Below are 18,705 nucleotides of genomic sequence, written 5' to 3'. Positions count from 1 at the left end.
CTCTAGGCTGGACCTGTGCCTGTGCTCTTACTGCAACCAGCTCTTGTCTCAACCCCACATTCTCCTGTCTCAATTCCTGTACTTGGGCCTGTAAGGCAGCAAGGGCACCCATAATGTCAATCATGGAGGGGGCTTCAGCCCCAGCCATGGCCCCTCCTTCTACGTCCATCCAAGTTCAGGCAGTGTAATTAAACGTGGGCTTGTTATTCTGTTGTGCTCCTGCCCAACCCACACACTGCAGGAACGAGGATATGTCCAAACCACTTCTCCGACTCACCAGCCACTCCCTGACTTGACACAGAAGAGTAAGCTGTTGACTCTGAAAAGGGGGTGGAAAATCATAAGGCAACCACACCTTCCACCCTTGTAGCGTGTCACAACAAGAAACACCCGCCTCCTTCTTCTGCTCCTGCACAAAAGGAAAAAACCAAATACACCCAACAGTATTATTTCAGTCCCCAGTCTTACCTCTAAGCCATGTATCCATATCCAATAAAGAGCATCACACACACACTTACCAGAAGCTCGAGCAGGCTTTGCTTCAAGGAGTAGTCATGCACTTGGAACCTATAATCCAAGATATCGTCTCTTGGTGGAATTAGGTATTGGACTTGATGACTGATATGGGTGTCTTGGTGTGGGCGAGGGCAAATAGGAATAGTACAGGGTAAAAAACACACCGTCAATAATGGCATGTACAAAAAACCCCTGTGAGCGTGGTTAGGGTAATCAGGACCGAAATTCACCCCGAGGAACGCGAGCCTCTTCCGCGTTGTTATTATCGGGAAAGCAAAAGAGAAAACCCAGCCGGGTTTGGTCGCGGAACGGCCCAAAACGTCACTTCCACCTAAAACGAGGTGGAAGGGATGCGCATAGTCAGCCAGGGATCGCGCAGCGGCGCGAATTAGACAGTTTAAACACCGCGTCTCCGTAACAGGAGAGCGGCGTGCACCGGCGCTCTGCAAACAGGAGCCCCTGAATGCAGGCAAAAGATCCCAGACGCGCTTCCTCAACAGTAACACAAAAAAGGGGCGGGACGTGAACAAACAGGACTCTGACTACATCTAACTACAGGGGATCCAAACACAATAAGGGGTGACCAGAAAACAGGGATAATCCCAAAAACAAAACCCCAGGACAAGGAATAAACCCAAGAAGGGACAAAAAGGGAAAAAAGGGAATTCTCAATCCTTTCCACGAGCCCGTGAAAAGACAGCAATCAACAACAGGAAACTCCGGAGCCAGGATGCAGGAACCCACAGGTTAGCAATAACAAGCATAGACATAAGGGTAGGACTCCTTCTTGTGCTCCTGGTGTGTCATGTGATGCTATTAGACATGGCAGAAGAAAGAGGACTGGGGACCTAATCCTAACAGTGTGTGTGTGGTTTTGTGTGTGTGTGGATGTGGGTGTGGTTGTGTGTGTGGTTGTGTGTGTGGTTGTGTGTGATTGTGTGTGTGGTTGTGTGTGTGGTTGTGTGGTTGTGGTTGTGTATGTGGGTGTGGTTGTGTATGTGGGTGTGGTTGTGTGGTTGTGTGTGGTTCTGGCTGTGTGTGGTTGGTGGTGTGGTTGTGTGTGTGGTTGTGTGTGTGTGGTTGTGTGTGTGAGGTTGTGGGTATGTGTGTGTGGTTGGTTGTGTGTGCGTGGTTGTGTGTGTGTGGATGTGGGTGTGGTTATGGTTGTGTGGTTGTGTGTGGTTGTGTGTGTGGTTGTGTGGGTGGTTGTGTGGGTGGTTGTGTGTGTTGTTGTGTGGTTGTGGTTGTGTGTGTGGGAGGGGTGTGGTAGTGTGTGTAGTTGTGCATGTGTGTGTGTGGTGTGTGGTTGTGTGTGGGGTTGTGTGTGTGTGTGATTTTGTGTGTGTGTGGTTGGTTGTGTGTGTGTGGTTTTGTGTGTGTGTGGATGTGGGTGTGGTTGTGTGGTTGTGTGTGTGGTTGTGTGTGGTTGTGTGTGTGGTTGTGTGTGATTGTGTGTGTGGTTGTGTGTGTGGTTGTGTGGTTGTGGTTGTGTGTGTGGGTGTGGTTTTGTATGTGGGTGTGGTTGTGTGTGTGGTTGTGTGTGGTTCTGGTTGTGTATGGTTGGTGGTGTGGTTGTGTGTGTGGTTGTGTGTGTGTGTGGCTGTGTGTGTGTGGTTGTGTGTGTGATGTTGTGTGTATGTGTGTGTGGTTGGTTGTGTGTGTGGTTGTGTGTGTGTGGTTGTGTGTGTGCTTGTGTGTGGTTGTGTGCATGTGGGTGTGTGGGTGCATGGTTGTGCATTTGTGTGTGGTTGTGTCTGTGTGTGTGGTTGTGTGTGTGTGGTTGTGTGTGTGGGGTTGTGTTTGTGTGTGTGGTTGTGTGTATGGTTGTGGGTGTGGTTGTGTGTGTGGTTGTGGTTGTGTGTGTGTGTGGTTGTGTGTGGTTATATGTGTGGTTGTGTGTGTGTGGTTGTGTGTGTGCTTGTGTGTGGTTGTGTGCATGTGGGTGTGTGGGTGCGTGGTTGTGCATTTGTGTGTGGTTGTGTCTGTATGTGTGGTTGTGTGTGTGTGGTTGTGTGTGTGGGGTTGTGTTTGTGTGTGTGGTTGTGTGTATGGTTGTGGGTGTGGTTGTGTGTGTGGTTGTGGTTGTGTGTGTGTGTGTGGTTGTGTGTGTGTGTGTGGTTGTGTATGTGGTTGTGGTTGTGTGTGTGGTTGTGTGTGTGGTTGTGTGTGCGGTTTTGTGTGTGTGTGGTTGTGGTTGTATGTGTGGTTGTGGTTGAGTATGTGGTTGTGTGTGTTGTGTGTGTGGTTGTGTGTGTGTGTGTGTGTGTGGTTGTGTGGTGCAGTTGTGTGTGTGTAGTTGTGCTTGTGGCTGTGTGCATGGCTGTGGGTGTGTGATTGTGTGTGTGGTTGTGTGTGTGCGTGTGTAGTTGTGTGTGTGTGGTTGTGTGTCCGTGGTTGTGTGTGTGTGGTTGTGTGTGGTTTGTGTGGTTGTGTGTGGTTGTGTGTGTGGTTGTGGGTGTAGTGATTGTGTGTGGTTGTGTGTGTGTGTGGTTGTGTGTGTGGTTGTGTGTGATTTTGTGTGTGTGTGGTTGGTTGTGTGTGTGGTTTTGTGTGTGTGTGGATGTGGGTGTGGTTGTGTGTGTGGTTGTGTGGTTGTGTGTGTGGTTGTGTGTGGTTGTGTGTGTGGTTGTGTGTGTGGTTGTGGTTGTGTGTGTGGGTGTGGTTGTGTATGTGGGTGTGGTTGTGTGTGTGGTTGTGTGTGGTTCTGGTTGTGTGTGGTTGGTGGTGTGGTTGTGTGTGTGGTTGTGTGTGTGTGGCTGTGTGTGTGGTTGTGTGTGTGAGGTTGTGTGTATGTGTGTGTGGTTGGTTGTGTGTGCGTGGTTGTGTGTGTGTGTGGATGTGGTTATGGTTGTGTGGTTGTGTGTGTGGTTGTGTGTGGTTGTGTGTGGTTGTGTGTGGTTGTGTGTGTGGTTGTGTGGGTGGTTGTGTGTGTTGTTGTGTGGTTGTGGTTGTGTGTGTGTGGGGGGTGTGGTAGTATGTGTAGTTGTGCGTGTGTGTGTGTGGTATGTGGTTGTGTGTGGGGTTGTGTGTGTGTGATTTTGTGTGTGTGTGGTTGGTTGTGTGTGTGTGGTTTTGTGTGTGTGTGGATGTGGGTGTGGTTGTGTGGTTGTGTGTGTGTGGTTGTGTGTGGTTGTGTGGTTGTGTGTGTGGTTGTGTGTGATTGTGTGTGTGGTTGTGTGTGTGGTTGTGTGGTTGTGGTTGTGTGTGTGGGTGTGGTTGTGTATGTGGGTGTGGTTGTGTGTGTGGTTGTGTGTGGTTCTGGTTGTGTGTGGTTGGTGGTGTGGTTGGTGGTGTGGTTGTGTGTGTGGTTGTGTGTGTGTGGCTGTGTGTGTGTGGCTGTGTGTGTGAGGTTGTGTGTATGTGTGTGTGGTTGGTTGTGTGTGTGGTTGTGTGTGTGTGGTTGTGTGTGTGCTTGTGTGTGGTTGTGTGCGTGTGGGTGTGTGGGTGCGTGGTTGTACATTTGTGTGTGGTTGTGTCTGTGTGTGTGGTTGTGTGTGTGTGGTTGTGTGTGTGGGGTTGTGTTTGTGTGTGTGGTTGTGTGTATGGTTGTGGGTATGGTTGTGTGTGTGGTTGTGGTTGTGTGTGTGTGTGGTTGTATGTGTGGTTGTGTGTGTGTGGTTGTGTGTGTGCTTGTGTGTGGTTGTGTGCATGTGGGTGTGTGGGTGCGTGGTTGTGCATTTGTGTGTGGTTGTGTCTGTGTGTGTGGTTGTGTTTGTGTGGTTGTGTGTGTGGTTGTGTGTGTGTGTGGCTGTGTGTGTGTGGTTGTGTGTGTGAGGTTGTGTGTATGTGTGTGTGGTTGGTTGTGTGTGTGGTTGTGTGTGTGTGGTTGTGTGTGTGCTTGTGTGTGGTTGTGTGCATGTGGGTGTGTGGGTGCGTGGTTGTGCATTTGTGTGTGGTTGTGTCTGTGTGTGTGAGGTTGTGTGTGTGGGGTTGTGTTTGTGTGTGTGGTTGTGTGTATGGTTGTGGGTGTGGTTGTGTGTGTGGTTGTGGTTGTGTGTGTGTGGTTGTGTGTGGTTATATGTGTGGTTGTGTGTGTGTGGTTGTGTGTGTGCTTGTGTGTGGTTGTGTGCATGTGGGTGTGTGGGTGCGTGGTTGTGCATTTGTGTGTGGTTGTGTCTGTGTGTGTGGTTGTGTGTGTGTGATTGTGTGTGTGGGGTTGTGTTTGTGTGTGTGGTTGTGTGTATGGTTGTGGGTGTGGTTGTGTGTGTGGGTGTGGTTGTGGTTGTGTGTGTGTGTGTGGTTGTGTGTGTGTGTGTGGTTGTGGTTGTGTGTGTGGTTGTGTGTGTGGTTGTGTGTGCGGTTTTGTGTGTGTGTGGTTGTATGTGTGGTTGATTATGTGGTTGTGTGTGTTGTGTGTGTGGTTGTGTGTGTGTGTGTGTGTGTGTGGTTGTGTGGTGCGGTTGTGTGAGTGTAGTTGTGCTTGTGGCTGTGTGCATGGCTGTGGGTGTGTGATTGTGTGTGTGGTTGTGTGCGTGTGTAGTTGTGTGTGGGTGGTTGTGTGTCCGTGGTTGTGTGTGTGGTTGTGTGTGTGTGGTTGTGTGTGGTTTGTGTGCTTGTGTGTGGTTGTGTGTGTGGTTGTGGGTGTAGTGATTGTGTGTGGTTGTGTGTGTGTGTGGTTGTGTGTGTGGTTGTGTGTGATTTTGTGTGTGTGTGGTTGGTTGTGTGTGTGGTTTTGTGTGTGTGTGGATGTGGGTGTGGTTGTGTGGTTGTGTGTGTGGTTGTGTGTGTGGTTGTGTGTGGTTGTGTGTGTGGTTGTGTGTGTGGTTGTGGTTGTGTGTGTGGGTGTGGTTGTGTATGTGGGTGTGGTTGTGTGTGTGGTTGTGTGTGGTTCTGGTTGTGTGTGGTTGGTGGTGTGGTTGTGTGTGTGGTTGTGTGTGTGTGGCTGTGTGTGTGTGGTTGTGTGTGTGAGGTTGTGTGTATGTGTGTGTGGTTGGTTGTGTGTGCGTGGTTGTGTGTGTGTGTGGATGTGGTTATGGTTGTGTGGTTGTGTGTGTGGTTGTGTGTGGTTGTGTGTGGTTGTGTGTGGTTGTGTGGGTGGTTGTGTGGGTGGTTGTGTGTGTTGTTGTGTGGTTGTGGTTGTGTGTGTGTGGGGGGTGTGGTAGTATGTGTAGTTGTGCGTGTGTGTGTGTGGTATGTGGTTGTGTGTGGGGTTGTGTGTGTGTGATTTTGTGTGTGTGTGGTTGGTTGTGTGTGTGTGGTTTTGTGTGTGTGTGGATGTGGGTGTGGTTGTGTGTGTGGTTGTGTGTGGTTGTGTGGTTGTGTGTGTGGTTGTGTGTGATTGTGTGTGTGGTTGTGTGTGTGGTTGTGGTTGTGTGAGTGGGTGTGGTTGTGTATGTGGGTGTGGTTGTGTGTGGTTCTGGTTGTGTGTGGTTGGTGGTGTGGTTGTGTGTGTGGTTGTGTGTGTGTGGCTGTGTGTGTGTGGCTGTGTGTGTGAGGTTGTGTGTATGTGTGTGTGGTTGGTTGTGTGTGTGGTTGTGTGTGTGTGGTTGTGTGTGTGCTTGTGTGTGGTTGTGTGCATGTGGGTGTGTGGGTGTGTGGTTGTGTGTGTGTGGTTGTGTCTGTGTGTGTGTTTGTGTGTGTGTGGTTGTGTGTGTGGGGTTGTGTTTGTGTGTGTGGTTGTGTGTATGGTTGTGGGTATGGTTGTGTGTGTGGTTGTGGTTGTGTGTGTGTGTGGTTGTGTGTGGTTGTATGTGTGGTTGTGTGTGTGTGGTTGTGTGTGTGCTTGTGTGTGGTTGTGTGCATGTGGGTGTGTGGGTGCGTGGTTGTGCATTTGTGTGTGGTTGTGTCTGTGTGTGTGGTTGTGTGTGTGTGGTTGTGTGTGTGGGGTTGTGTTTGTGTGTGTGGTTGTATGTATGGTTGTGGGTGTGGTTGTGTGTGTGGTTGTGGTTGTGTGTGTGTGTGGTTGTGTGTGTGTGTGTGGTTGTGTATGTGGTTGTGTGTGTGGTTGTGTGTGTGGTTGTGGTTGTGTGTGCGGTTGTGTGTGTGTGTGGTTGTGGTTGTGTGTGTGGTTGTGGTTGAGTATGTGGTTGTGTGTGTTGTGTGTGTGGTTGTGTGTGTGTGTGGTTGTGTGGTGCGGTTGTGTGTGTGTAGTTGTGCTTGTGGCTGTGTGTGCATGGCTGTGGGTGTGTGATTGTGTGTGTGGTTGTGTGTGTGTGTGTGTAGTTGTGTGTGTGTGGTTGTGTGTGTGGTTGTGTGTGTGTGGTTGTGTGTGGTTTGTGTGCTTGTGTGTGGTTGTGTGTGTGGTTGTGGGTGTAGTGATTGTGTGTGTGTGGTTGTGTGTGTGGTTGTGTGTGTGTGTGATTGTGTGTGTGTGTGGTTGGTTGTGTGTGTGTGGTTTTGTGTGTGTGTGGATGTGGGTGTGGTTCTGTGGTTGTGTGTGTGGTTGTGTGTGATTGTGTGTGTGGTTGTGTGTGTGGTTGTGTCGTTGTGGTTGTGTGTGTGGGTGTGGTTGTGTATGTGGGTGTGGTTGTGTGTGGTTCTGGTTGTGTGTGGTTGGTGGTGTGGTTGTGTGTGTGGTTGTGTGTGTGTGGCTGTGTGTGTGTGGTTGTGTGTGTGAGGTTGTGTGTATGTGTGTGTGGTTGGTTGTGTGTGCGTGGTTGTGTGTGTGTGTGGATGTGGGTGTGGTTATGGTTGTGTGGTTGTGTGTGGTTGTGTGTGTGGTTGTGTGTGGTTGTGTGAGGTTGTGTGTGTGGTTGTGTGGGTGGTTGTGTGTGTTGTTGTGTGGTTGTGGTTGTGTGTGGGGGGGGGTGTGGTAGTGTGTGTAGTGATTGTGTGTGGTTGTGTGTGTGTGGTTGTGTGTGTGTGTGATTTTGTGTGTGTGTGGTTGGTTGTGTGTGTGTGGTTTTGTGTGTGTGTGGATGTGGGTGTGGTTGTGTGTGTGGTTGTGTGTGGTTGTGTGTGTGGTTGTGTGTGATTGTGTGTGTGGTTGTGTGTGTGGTTGTGTGTGTGGGTGTGGTTGTGTATGTGGGTGTGGTTGTGTGTGTGGTTGTGTGTGGTTCTGGTTGTGTGTGGTTGGTGGTGTGGTTGTGTGTGTGGTTGTGTGTGTGTGGCTGTGTGTGTGTGGTTGTGTGTGTGAGGTTGTGTGTATGTGTGTGTGGTTGGTTGTGTGTGCGTGATTGTGTGTGTGTGTGGATGTGGGTGTGGTTATGGTTGTGTGGTTGTGTGTGGTTGTGTGTGTGGTTGTGTGTGGTTGTGTTTGGTTGTGTGTGTGGTTGTGTGGGTGGTTGTGTGGGTGGTTGTGTGTGTTGTGTGGTTGTGGTTGTGTGTGTGTGGGGGGTGTGATAGTGTGTGTAGTTGTGCATGTGTGTGTGTGGTGTGTGGTTGTGTGTGGGTGTGGTTGTGTGTGTGGTTGTGTGTGGTTGTGTGTGTGTGTGGTGTGTGTGTGGTTGTGGTTGTGTGTGGTTGTGGTTGTGAGGTTGTGTTTGGGGTTGTGTTTGGTTTTGTGTGTGGTTGTGAGGGGTTGTGTGTGTGGTTCTGAGTGTGGTTGTGCGTGGTTGTGTGTGTGGTTGTGTGTGAGGTTGTGTGTGTAGTTATGTGTGAGTGGTTGTGTGTGGTTGTGGGTGTGCATGTGATTTTGTGTGTGGTTGTGTGGCTGTGTGGTTGTGTGTTTATGCGTTGGTTGTTAGGAAAGGCTAGGCAGGGAAGGGGGTTGCTACAGAGTAGGAGGGCTGCGTGGGAGGGGGTAGTGAGGGCTACGTGGGAGGGGGTAGTGAGGGCAGAGAGCAAGGGGGAGGAGCATGCTGTAAGGCTTAATGAGCCCTGAAAGAAACAAACAAGCAACTTAATGACCTGTGACTGAAGAGACAGATGGCGGCTGCTTGCGTGAATGCAAGCGCTAGGCCAGCCTGTAGCACTTTGAAAACTCACCTACTAAATGTCTCTCTGAGTAGCGCATGCGCTGGCTCAGCGAGACCTAAAAATCACCAACAAGACTTCAGAAATCATTATGAATTACACCTCAAATAGCAATTTTTAAATATACCCCATGAATACAATAATATTGCCTGAAATAACTTCTTCCCGATTTCGCTTGCTAAAATACAGATATTTCATCACTACATGCAATATTTTCATTTTGTATCATTAAACTCAATTACCCCAAACAAAATCTGGTGATTTTCACAGATAAAAATGCATTTGTGACCCAGCATAACAGCTTTACAGTTTGTTAAATAAATATATGTTTGGTTCTGAAACCCCCATCTTTCAGATTCCATAACCACCCATATGTACAACTGTCAGGCATGGATAGATTCTTTCATTTCTATTTTTCATTTTCATCATCAAAGATTAGCGCTACTCATCACATGGTAGGGCTTTTCACTACCATTGTGTCAGGGCCACCATAATGCAAAAGATCCTTTCATTCTTGGGTTTTCCATTTGTCTTTTTCTAATTATTTTTTATTCAGTGTCATTTGCTTTTATTTTCAGTTTCTTTTTAAGTCCTTTCCTCCTCACCCTTTACCATTTTCCGCGCCACCACCATATGTCTTCCTTTCTCCCTGCCCCACCCATGCATCACTTCTACCTCCTACTTCTGTCTGTTCGTGCTGATCTCACAGCTCATCTTACAGCCCCATTCACAACACAAAGATTACCACAGGCCATGTCACTTTTTTTTAACACACTTTATTGGTGACCGCAATATCAGGTACATCTCAAAGAATGATCTGCTAGATACAGTCTTTTGGGGATTTTTAACCCCTGTCCCACGGTAACAGTCCCATCACAAATATACTTAATCCGTTGTTTTACAGCATTTAAAATGATATAAGTGTTACAGTGGTCATTTTCAAACTGAACATATAATTAAACAGGCAGTAGACATGATGTATCGTCAGCGGTCTCATAAAGTTGTGCAGAATTATGTTCAACTAATTAAACTCATACACACTCCTTAACCCCCCTCCCCAATCCCACCCTAACCCTCTCCTGGTCAGTCCTACTCCAGCTACCACAGTGATTACAGGGACTGAGCATTCAAAAACACCCTCCTAGAGGATACAATGGACAAGGCAGTGGCGCAATACCTTTGGTTAGCGGGGCAGGGATACAGATAGTAGCTGGACCCCCCTAATTACTGAGACGTTGTAGCAGGAGGGGGAAATAAGTCTAATGACTCCAACTCGAGTATCATAGCCTCCCATTCTAAGGAAATGGGTTGTTTTCTCAGCCCTTTCTCCTCCTCCCTGCGAAGAGCTGCGCCCTCTGCCCTCCCCCATTGGAGCATGTCTGACTGCCAAACAGCCACCGCAGGGCACCGAGGCAACTTCCACCTCATAGTAAGTGCCCTGATCTCCAAAATGAACGCTAGATCAAGAAACTTCAGCTGCACCTTCTGGACCTTCGAGCGTCTACGGAGGCTCATAAGGCAGGTCAGAGCCTCGTCCGGGACCGGCAGTTGTGTTATCGTGGCCAAGGCGTGGCGCACTCCCCCCCAGTAATCTCGTAGGCGAGGGCAGGACCATAACATGTGAATAAAGTCCGCTTCGTCTCCCCAACAACGGGGGCAGCAATGGGGGGGGGGCGTCTGGAAATATGCGGTGTATCTTATGTGGTGTAAGGTAAGATCTATGGAGAATCATTGCATGCATGAATTTGAGCCTCGCGTTACTCCACAGGCCATGTCACTTAACAGATCAGATCACAGCTCATTCTTGTGCTTGCTCGACAGACAACTCACTCCATTCGAAAAATTGATAGAGAACTGCTGTTCAGTAGCTGCATGCTTTGGGGATTCAACTGCCACCAAAGTTGAACAGTGTGACTTCTGGCAGGAGGGATGTGTCTGTGTCCAGCTGCCACGATGTGGCAGTGAACCTCCTGACACTCGGCCCGACTCCTGTGTGGGAAACATTTTCCTGTCCATTGCATGTCCACTAAAAGTACCTAATTACCTCTCCCTTTTCAAGGTTTTACGCTTTTTAAATGAAAATGGTTTAGCATGTTTTGCAAAGTTACAAAATCTATGCGACTTGGTCCACCCCGTGTAAAACCTTTCTTGGAAGTGCTCTGATGCCACGTGAATAGAGCAGCATTCCGTGTCCTGGCTCAACGGGGGTTCTGAAATCAAAGCTATTAACCCTTAAAGTAATGCATAATTCTCCAACTTCCATTTATTAAAAATGGAAAACGGCTAAACAACCCCTTTCAACTCATAAATTACCTGAATATGAAGCGCTTCGACGCCTCGTCAAGGGTAGTAAAGCAATACTATGAAACTGTCATTATCTGGATGGCACCACTCTCTCCCCACCCTCCTTTCCACACACACACAAGGCCACCCCTCCCTGTTTCTCTTCGTAAGGGTTTAAAGGAAGCCATAAAGACTGCCATAAATTCTTCTGTTTGCTTAGTTCAACAGTTATCCATATGTTGACTTTACTGCGTTCACGCTGCTGGTTTTTATTTGTCCTTTGCACCAAAGGCCAACGACCTGGAGTGTGCAAATTGAACTTTATGGAAATATTTTTTTTTAAATCGACTGTAAAAAAGAATGCTGACACTTTGTGTAAATGTGCAGTTATGGTTAAGATACATGCTGATGAAAGGATAGTCTTTGGCCATAGTGTACAGAGAACGGACCACATGGCACACTGTTGAAAGGTAAGCTTAAGCACAGGGTAAAAGACATGCAAATGTCAGGCTACTGGCAATTCTGAGCAAAGGAGACAATTGAGCAGATTGTGCATAGCATGTACTTGCCAAGGAGACAATGGAGCAGATTGTGCATAGCATGTCCTTGCAAAGGAGACAATGGAGCAGATTGTGCATAGCATGTCCTTGCAAAGGAAACAATGGAGCAGATTGTGCATAGCATGTCCTTGCGAAGGAGACAATGGAGCAGATTGTACATTGCATGTCCTTGCGAAGGAGACAATGGAGCAGATTGTGCATAGCATGTCCTTGCGAAGGAGACAATGGAGCAGATTGTACATTGCATGTCCTTGCGAAGGAGACAATGGAGCAGAGTGTGCATAGCATGTCCTTGCAAAGGAGACAATGGAGCAGATTGTGCATAGCATGTCCTTGCAAAGGAGACAATGGAGCAGATTGTGCATAGCATGTCCTTGCGAAGGAGACAATGGAGCAGATTGTGCATAGCATGTCCTTGCGAAGGAGACAATGGAGCAGAGTGTGCATAGCATGTCCTTGCAAAGGAGACAATGGAGCAGATTGTGCTTAGCATGTCCTTGCAAAGGAGACAATGGAGCAGATTGTGTATAGCATGTCCTTGCAAAGGAAACAATGAAGCAGATTGTGCATAACATGTCCTTGCGAAGAAGACAATGGAGCAGATTGTGCATACCATGTCCTTGCATAGGAGACAATGAAGCAGATTGTGCATAGCATGTCCTTGCAAAGGAGACAATGGAGCAGATTGTGCATAGCATGTCCTTGCGAAGAAGACGATGGAGCAGATTGTGCATAGCATGTCCTTGCGAAGAAGACGATGGAGCAGATTGTGCATAGCATGTCCTTGAGAAGGAGACGATGGAGCACAGCATGTCCTTGCAAAGGAGACAATCGAGTAGATAAACAAGTAGCATACATTAATCTGTAACGACGTGATTACACAATTTTATGGGGAATGTACATTATAATCCTTAACTCCCTCCCCACTTCACCAACCGTAATGTTATAATTAAAACTTACTGTAAACATTCTGGTCAGTGCACTGAAAGAAAATGAAATACAAAATATGCAGTGCAAGGCAGGTGAGACGGGGACCCCCAAGTGCATCACTATTCTTCATGCCTGTGCAAATCAGTGGGATATACTTCGCTTGACCACGAAAGTGTATTCAACTGGAGATGATGCATATTAAAATATGTAAATTTGCATACACATAGAAATGAAAACAAGTTTGGACATATAGTCGTACTTTACAGGATCCCCAGAGACTTTGATTGTTAAGTGCTAGGAAGGAATTTTTAAGAAATTGAAGTATTAGTTGAGGAGGGTAAATACCCATTTCAAGTAATAACCACAAACCATGTCTGGGTTAACCCTTCAAGTTACTAAATTAACCTGAGCTCAACCCCCTGGAAACTGAGGCAGAGAGCAGACAGGCTTAAGTTAGAAGACGTGTGTAAATGATGTATGCAGTACCAAAACAGTAGTAAAGTCAAACCAAAACACAAGAAAAATCAGAAATCAATTTAGAAAATAGTATAACATTTCAAATGACACCAAAACGACAAAAATCCAATAAGGGAAACTGGAGTTATGAATTTTTAAAGTTTATATGTAAAAATAGAGCAAACAAGCATTTGCAATGCAATAAGTCTCGCATTTGCGAGAGTTTGAGGTATTTTTATTGTAAATGACATTGCCTTTTATTTATGTTTTGGTTTTTGAAACATAAATAAAAGCCATTGTCATTTACAATGCCAATTGGTCAAACTCTCGTAAATGCGAGACCTATTGCATTGCAAATGCTTGTTGTTACCGAAAAGCCCTTTCTACAGCTCATACTGGCTCTTTCAACGTTACTCACAAAAACAAACAAGTACAGGTAATGCACAAGATGGCTTTGTGTTACCAAAAGCACAATGCTCCAGCACTGGAATTATAAGCAATATAGTGGCAGAACTTAAATCCCAATGGCAGGAGTCAGGAGGCCTCACAAGGAACATATTAACCTGTAATAATGTGCTAGAATCTGTTGGAGGAATATGGTTAAAGACCAGTGTGCACACTGATGAGAGGCATGTGAGTCTAGGACAGTGTCTCCTATGAATGAGCGGTGCGGACCCTAAATAAAGTCTCTTAATCATACAGTTTTGCCACCTGCACTAGTCCTGTTATCATTAGCGCTATTCTTATTGTTGTCATCTGAACTAGTCTCGTTGTCATCGGCACTAGTCTTGTTGTCATCGGCACTAGTCTCGTCATCAGAACTAGTCTCATTGTTATCATCAGCGCTATTTTCGATGTTGTCATTAGTGTTATCATCAGCACTAGTCTCATTGTTGTCATCAGCGCTATTCTCACTGTTTTCGTTAGCACTAGTCCCACTGTTATCATCAGAGCTATAGTCATTGTTATCATCAGCGCTGTTTTCGATGTTGTCATTAGTGTTATCATCAGCACTAGTCTCATTGTTGTCATCAGCGCTATTCTCACTGTTTTCGTTAGCACTAGTCCCACTGTTATCATCAGAGCTATAGTCATTGTTATCATCAGCGCTGTTTTCGATGTTGTCATTAGTGTTATCATCAGCACTAGTCTCATTGTTGTCATCAGCGCTATTCTCACTGTTTTCGTTAGCACTAGTCCCACTGTTATCATCAGAGCTATAGTCATTGTTATCATCAGTGCTATTCTCATTGTTGTCATCAGGGCTATTCTCATTGCTGTCATGGGCACTAGTCCTATGGATATCCGTGCTATTCTTATTGCTGTCATGAGCAATAGTCCCATTGTTATTATCAGTTCTATTCTCTTTGTTGCCATCGGCACTAGTGTTCCATTTTTATCATCAGTGCTATTCTCCTTGTTGGCATCAGCACTAGTCCCATTGTTATCATCAGTGCTATTCTCCACTAGTCCCATTGTTATCATCAGTGCTATTCTCATTATTGGCATCGGCGCTAGTCCCATTGGTATCATTAGCGCTATTCTCATTGTTGTCATGGGCACTAGTCCCATGCTTATCAGTGCTATTCTCATTGTTGGCATCGCACTAGTCCCATTGGTATCATCAGTGCTATTTTCATTGATGTCATGGACACTAGTCCCATGGTTATCATTGCTATTCTCATTGCTGTCATGAGCAATAGTCCCATTGTTATCATCAGTGCTATTCTCATTGTTGGCATCGGCACTAGTCCCATTGCTATCATCAGTGCTATTCTCATTGTTGGTATCGCCACTAGTCCCATTGGTATCATCAGCGCTATTCTCTTTGTTGTCATGGGCACTAGTCCCATGGTTATCAGTGCTTTTCTCATTGTTGGCATTGGCACTAGTCCCATTGGTATCATCAGTACTATTCTCATTGTTGGCATCAGCACTAGTCCTATTGGTATCATCAGCGCTATTCTCATTTTTGGCATCGGCACTAGTCCCATTGTTATCATCAGCTCTATTCTCAATGTTGACATTGGCACTAGTCCCATTGGTATCATCAGCGCTATTCTCATTGTTGTCATGGGCACTAGTCCTATTGGTATCATCAGCGCTATTCTCATTGTTGGCATCAGCACTAGTCCCATTGGTATCATCAGCGCTATTCTCATTGTTGTCATGGGTACTAGCCCCATGGTTATCAGTGCTATTCTCATTGTTGGCATGAGCACTAGTCCCATTGTTATCATCAGTGCTATTCTCATTGTTGGCATGGACACTAGTCCCATTGGTATCATCAGCGCTTTTCTCATTGTTGTCATGGGCACTAGTCCCATTGGTATCATCAGTGCTATTCTCATTGTTGGCATGAGCACTAGTTCCATTGGTATCTTCAGTGCTATTCTCATTGTTGGCATGGGCTCTAGTCCCATTGGTATTATCAGCGCTATTCTCATTGTTGTCATGCGCACTAGTCCCATGGTTATCAGTGCTATTCTCATTGTTGGCATCAGCACTAGTCCCATTGTTATCATCAGTGCTATTCTCATTGCTAGCAATAGGCACTAGTCCCATTGTTATCATAGTGCTATTCTCATTGTTGGCATGGGCAGTAGTCCCATTGTTATCATCAGTGCTATTCTCATTGTTGGCATCAGCACTAGTCCCATTGTTATCATCAGCACTATTCTCATTGTTGGCATCAGCACTAGTCCTATTATTATCATCAGCTCTATTCTCATTGTTGGCATTGGCACTGGTCCCATTGGTATCGTCAGCGCTATTCTCATTGTTGGCATCGGCACTAGTCCCATTGTTGTCATCAGCGCTATTCTCATTTTTGGCATCAGCACTAGTCTCATTGGTCTCATCAGCGCTATTCTCATTGTTGGCATGGGCACTAGTCCCATTGGTATCATCAGCGCTATTCTCATTGTTGGCATTGGCACTAGTCCCATTGGTATCATCAGCGCTATTATCATTGTTGTCATGGGCACTAGTCCCATGGTTATCAGTGCTATTCTCATTGTTGGCATTGGCACTAGTCCCATTGGTATCATCAGCGCTATTCTCATTGTTGTCATGGGCACTAGCCCCATACATCATCAGTGCTATTCTCATTATTCGCATCGGCACTAGTCCCATTGTTATCATCAGTGCTATTCTCATTGTTGGCATCAGCACTAGTCCCATTGTTATCATCAGAGCTATAGTCATTGTTATCATCAGCGCTGTTTTCGATGTTGTCATTAGTGTTATCATCAGCACTAGTCTCATTGTTGTCATCAGCGCTATTCTCACTGTTTTCGTTAGCACTAGTCCCACTGTTATCATCAGAGCTATAGTCATTGTTATCATCAGCGCTGTTTTCGATGTTGTCATTAGTGTTATCATCAGCACTAGTCTCATTGTTGTCATCAGCGCTATTCTCACTGTTTTCGTTAGCACTAGTCCCACTGTTATCATCAGAGCTATAGTCATTGTTATCATCAGTGCTATTCTCATTGTTGTCATCAGGACTATTCTCATTGCTGTCATGGGCACTAGTCCTATGGATATCCGTGCTATTCTTATTGCTGTCATGAGCAATAGTCCCATTGTTATTATCAGTTCTATTCTCTTTGTTGCCATCGGCACTAGTGTTCCATTTTTATCATCAGTGCTATTCTCCTTGTTGGCATCAGCACTAGTCCCATTGTTATCATCAGTGCTATTCTCCACTAGTCCCATTGTTATCATCAGTGCTATTCTCATTATTGGCATCGGCGCTAGTCCCATTGGTATCATTAGCGCTATTCTCATTGTTGTCATGGGCACTAGTCCCATGCTTATCAGTGCTATTCTCATTGTTGGCATCGCACTAGTCCCATTGGTATCATCAGTGCTATTTTCATTGATGTCATGGACACTAGTCCCATGGTTATCATTGCTATTCTCATTGCTGTCATGAGCAATAGTCCCATTGTTATCATCAGTGCTATTCTCATTGTTGGCATCGGCACTAGTCCCATTGCTATCATCAGTGCTATTCTCATTGTTGGTATCGCCACTAGTCCCATTGGTATCATCAGCGCTATTCTCTTTGTTGTCATGGGCACTAGTCCCATTGGTATCATCAGTACTATTCTCATTGTTGGCATCAGCACTAGTCCTATTGGTATCATCAGCGCTATTCTCATTTTTGGCATCGGCACTAGTCCCATTGTTATCATCAGCTCTATTCTCAATGTTGACATTGGCACTAGTCCCATTGGTATCATCAGCGCTATTCTCATTGTTGTCATGGGCACTAGTCCTATTGGTATCATCAGCGCTATTCTCATTGTTGGCATCAGCACTAGTCCCATTGGTATCATCAGCGCTATTCTCATTGTTGTCATGGGTACTAGCCCCATGGTTATCAGTGCTATTCTCATTGTTGGCATGAGCACTAGTCCCATTGTTATCATCAGTGCTATTCTCATTGTTGGCATGGACACTAGTCCCATTGGTATCATCAGCGCTTTTCTCATTGTTGTCATGGGCACTAGTCCCATTGGTATCATCAGTGCTATTCTCATTGTTGGCATGAGCACTAGTTCCATTGGTATCTTCAGTGCTATTCTCATTGTTGGCATGGGCTCTAGTCCCATTGGTATTATCAGCGCTATTCTCATTGTTGTCATGCGCACTAGTCCCATGGTTATCAGTGCTATTCTCATTGTTGGCATCAGCACTAGTCCCATTGTTATCATCAGTGCTATTCTCATTGCTAGCAATAGGCACTAGTCCCATTGTTATCATAGTGCTATTCTCATTGTTGGCATGGGCAGTAGTCCCATTGTTATCATCAGTGCTATTCTCATTGTTGGCATCAGCACTAGTCCCATTGTTATCATCAGCACTATTCTCATTGTTGGCATCAGCACTAGTCCTATTATTATCATCAGCTCTATTCTCATTGTTGGCATTGGCACTGGTCCCATTGGTATCGTCAGCGCTATTCTCATTGTTGGCATCGGCACTAGTCCCATTGTTGTCATCAGCGCTATTCTCATTTTTGGCATCAGCACTAGTCTCATTGGTCTCATCAGCGCTATTCTCATTGTTGGCATGGGCACTAGTCCCATTGGTATCATCAGCGCTATTCTCATTGTTGGCATTGGCACTAGTCCCATTGGTATCATCAGCGCTATTATCATTGTTGTCATGGGCACTAGTCCCATGGTTATCAGTGCTATTCTCATTGTTGGCATTGGCACTAGTCCCATTGGTATCATCAGCGCTATTCTCATTGTTGTCATGGGCACTAGCCCCATACATCATCAGTGCTATTCTCATTATTCGCATTGGCACTAGTCCCATTGTTATCATCAGTGCTATTCTCATTGTTGGCATCAGCACTAGTCCCATTGTTATCATCAGTGCTATTCTCATTGTTGTCAGGCGCACTAATCCCATTGGTATCATCAGCGCTATTTTAATTGTCATCAGCACTAGTCCTATTGCTGTCATCAAGGTTACTCTCATTCACTTAGAAACGGTCTTGAAAACACTGAAATGTGGTGCTTGTTGCGGTTGCTGTTGTCTTCCTGCAGATTTTGAAAAGCCCTTGCTGTTGACTTTACTTAAAGAGCAGATCTGCCTTCAGAAGAATCGGACACAGTCTGGGTATCTGCTACAGGTGATTCTGGAAGGAAGATAGGTGCTGACCAAAGCAACCTCCATGATTGACAATGTAAATGCTACGAATGTTGTCTGCTGTGAAGCTTATCGATTTCACTGTGTGCCAACCACATAAAAATAGGTAGACTTTGTTTTATAAACATCGCTATCTTGGGAGGTGTGAAAGTGGCGCTGAACAAAACACGCTTCTTTCATTTAGTTGCTTCCCTGAGAAATGGCACAAAAAAAAGAACAAGCTTGCGAGTGGTGCGCGCGCGTGCGCCACTGCGAGCCATGTGGTTTCAATTATCGCGCCCGTGTCTGGGCACGATAACTGAAACCACATGACGGCCGGTGCGCGTAATAGACTCCAATAGGCAATGCGCCCACCTTTGGCCTATTGCGTGCTCTCTTGGTAAAAAACACGCACACAAAGCCCAATAGCGTGCCACAAAAGGAAAAGCACACGCTC

General features: G+C 46.1%; 1 protein-coding gene across 3 annotated transcripts in view; it reads right to left on the bottom strand.

The window, feature by feature from the left end:
• LOC144823468 (carotenoid-cleaving dioxygenase, mitochondrial-like) overlaps nt 1-18,705 on the bottom strand; it is a 501,856-nt gene that overhangs the window by 414,725 nt on the left and 68,426 nt on the right. Inside the window, exon 1 of one of the 3 annotated variants that reach the window (XM_078682008.1) lies at nt 10,684-10,776. The exons of 1 other annotated variant lie outside the window; for it this stretch is intronic. The gene's annotated coding sequence lies outside the window, so the exon portion shown is untranslated. Of the gene's footprint in view, nt 1-10,683; nt 10,777-18,705 lie in introns of those variants that run through there. One more of the 3 variants, XM_078682007.1, reaches the window with a different exon arrangement.

Source organism: Lissotriton helveticus, chromosome 3_1 (genome assembly GCF_964261635.1).
Source record: "Lissotriton helveticus chromosome 3_1, aLisHel1.1, whole genome shotgun sequence".
Lineage (NCBI taxonomy): Eukaryota > Metazoa > Chordata > Amphibia > Caudata > Salamandridae > Lissotriton > Lissotriton helveticus.
This window is presented reverse-complemented; position numbering and strand designations above follow the sequence as displayed.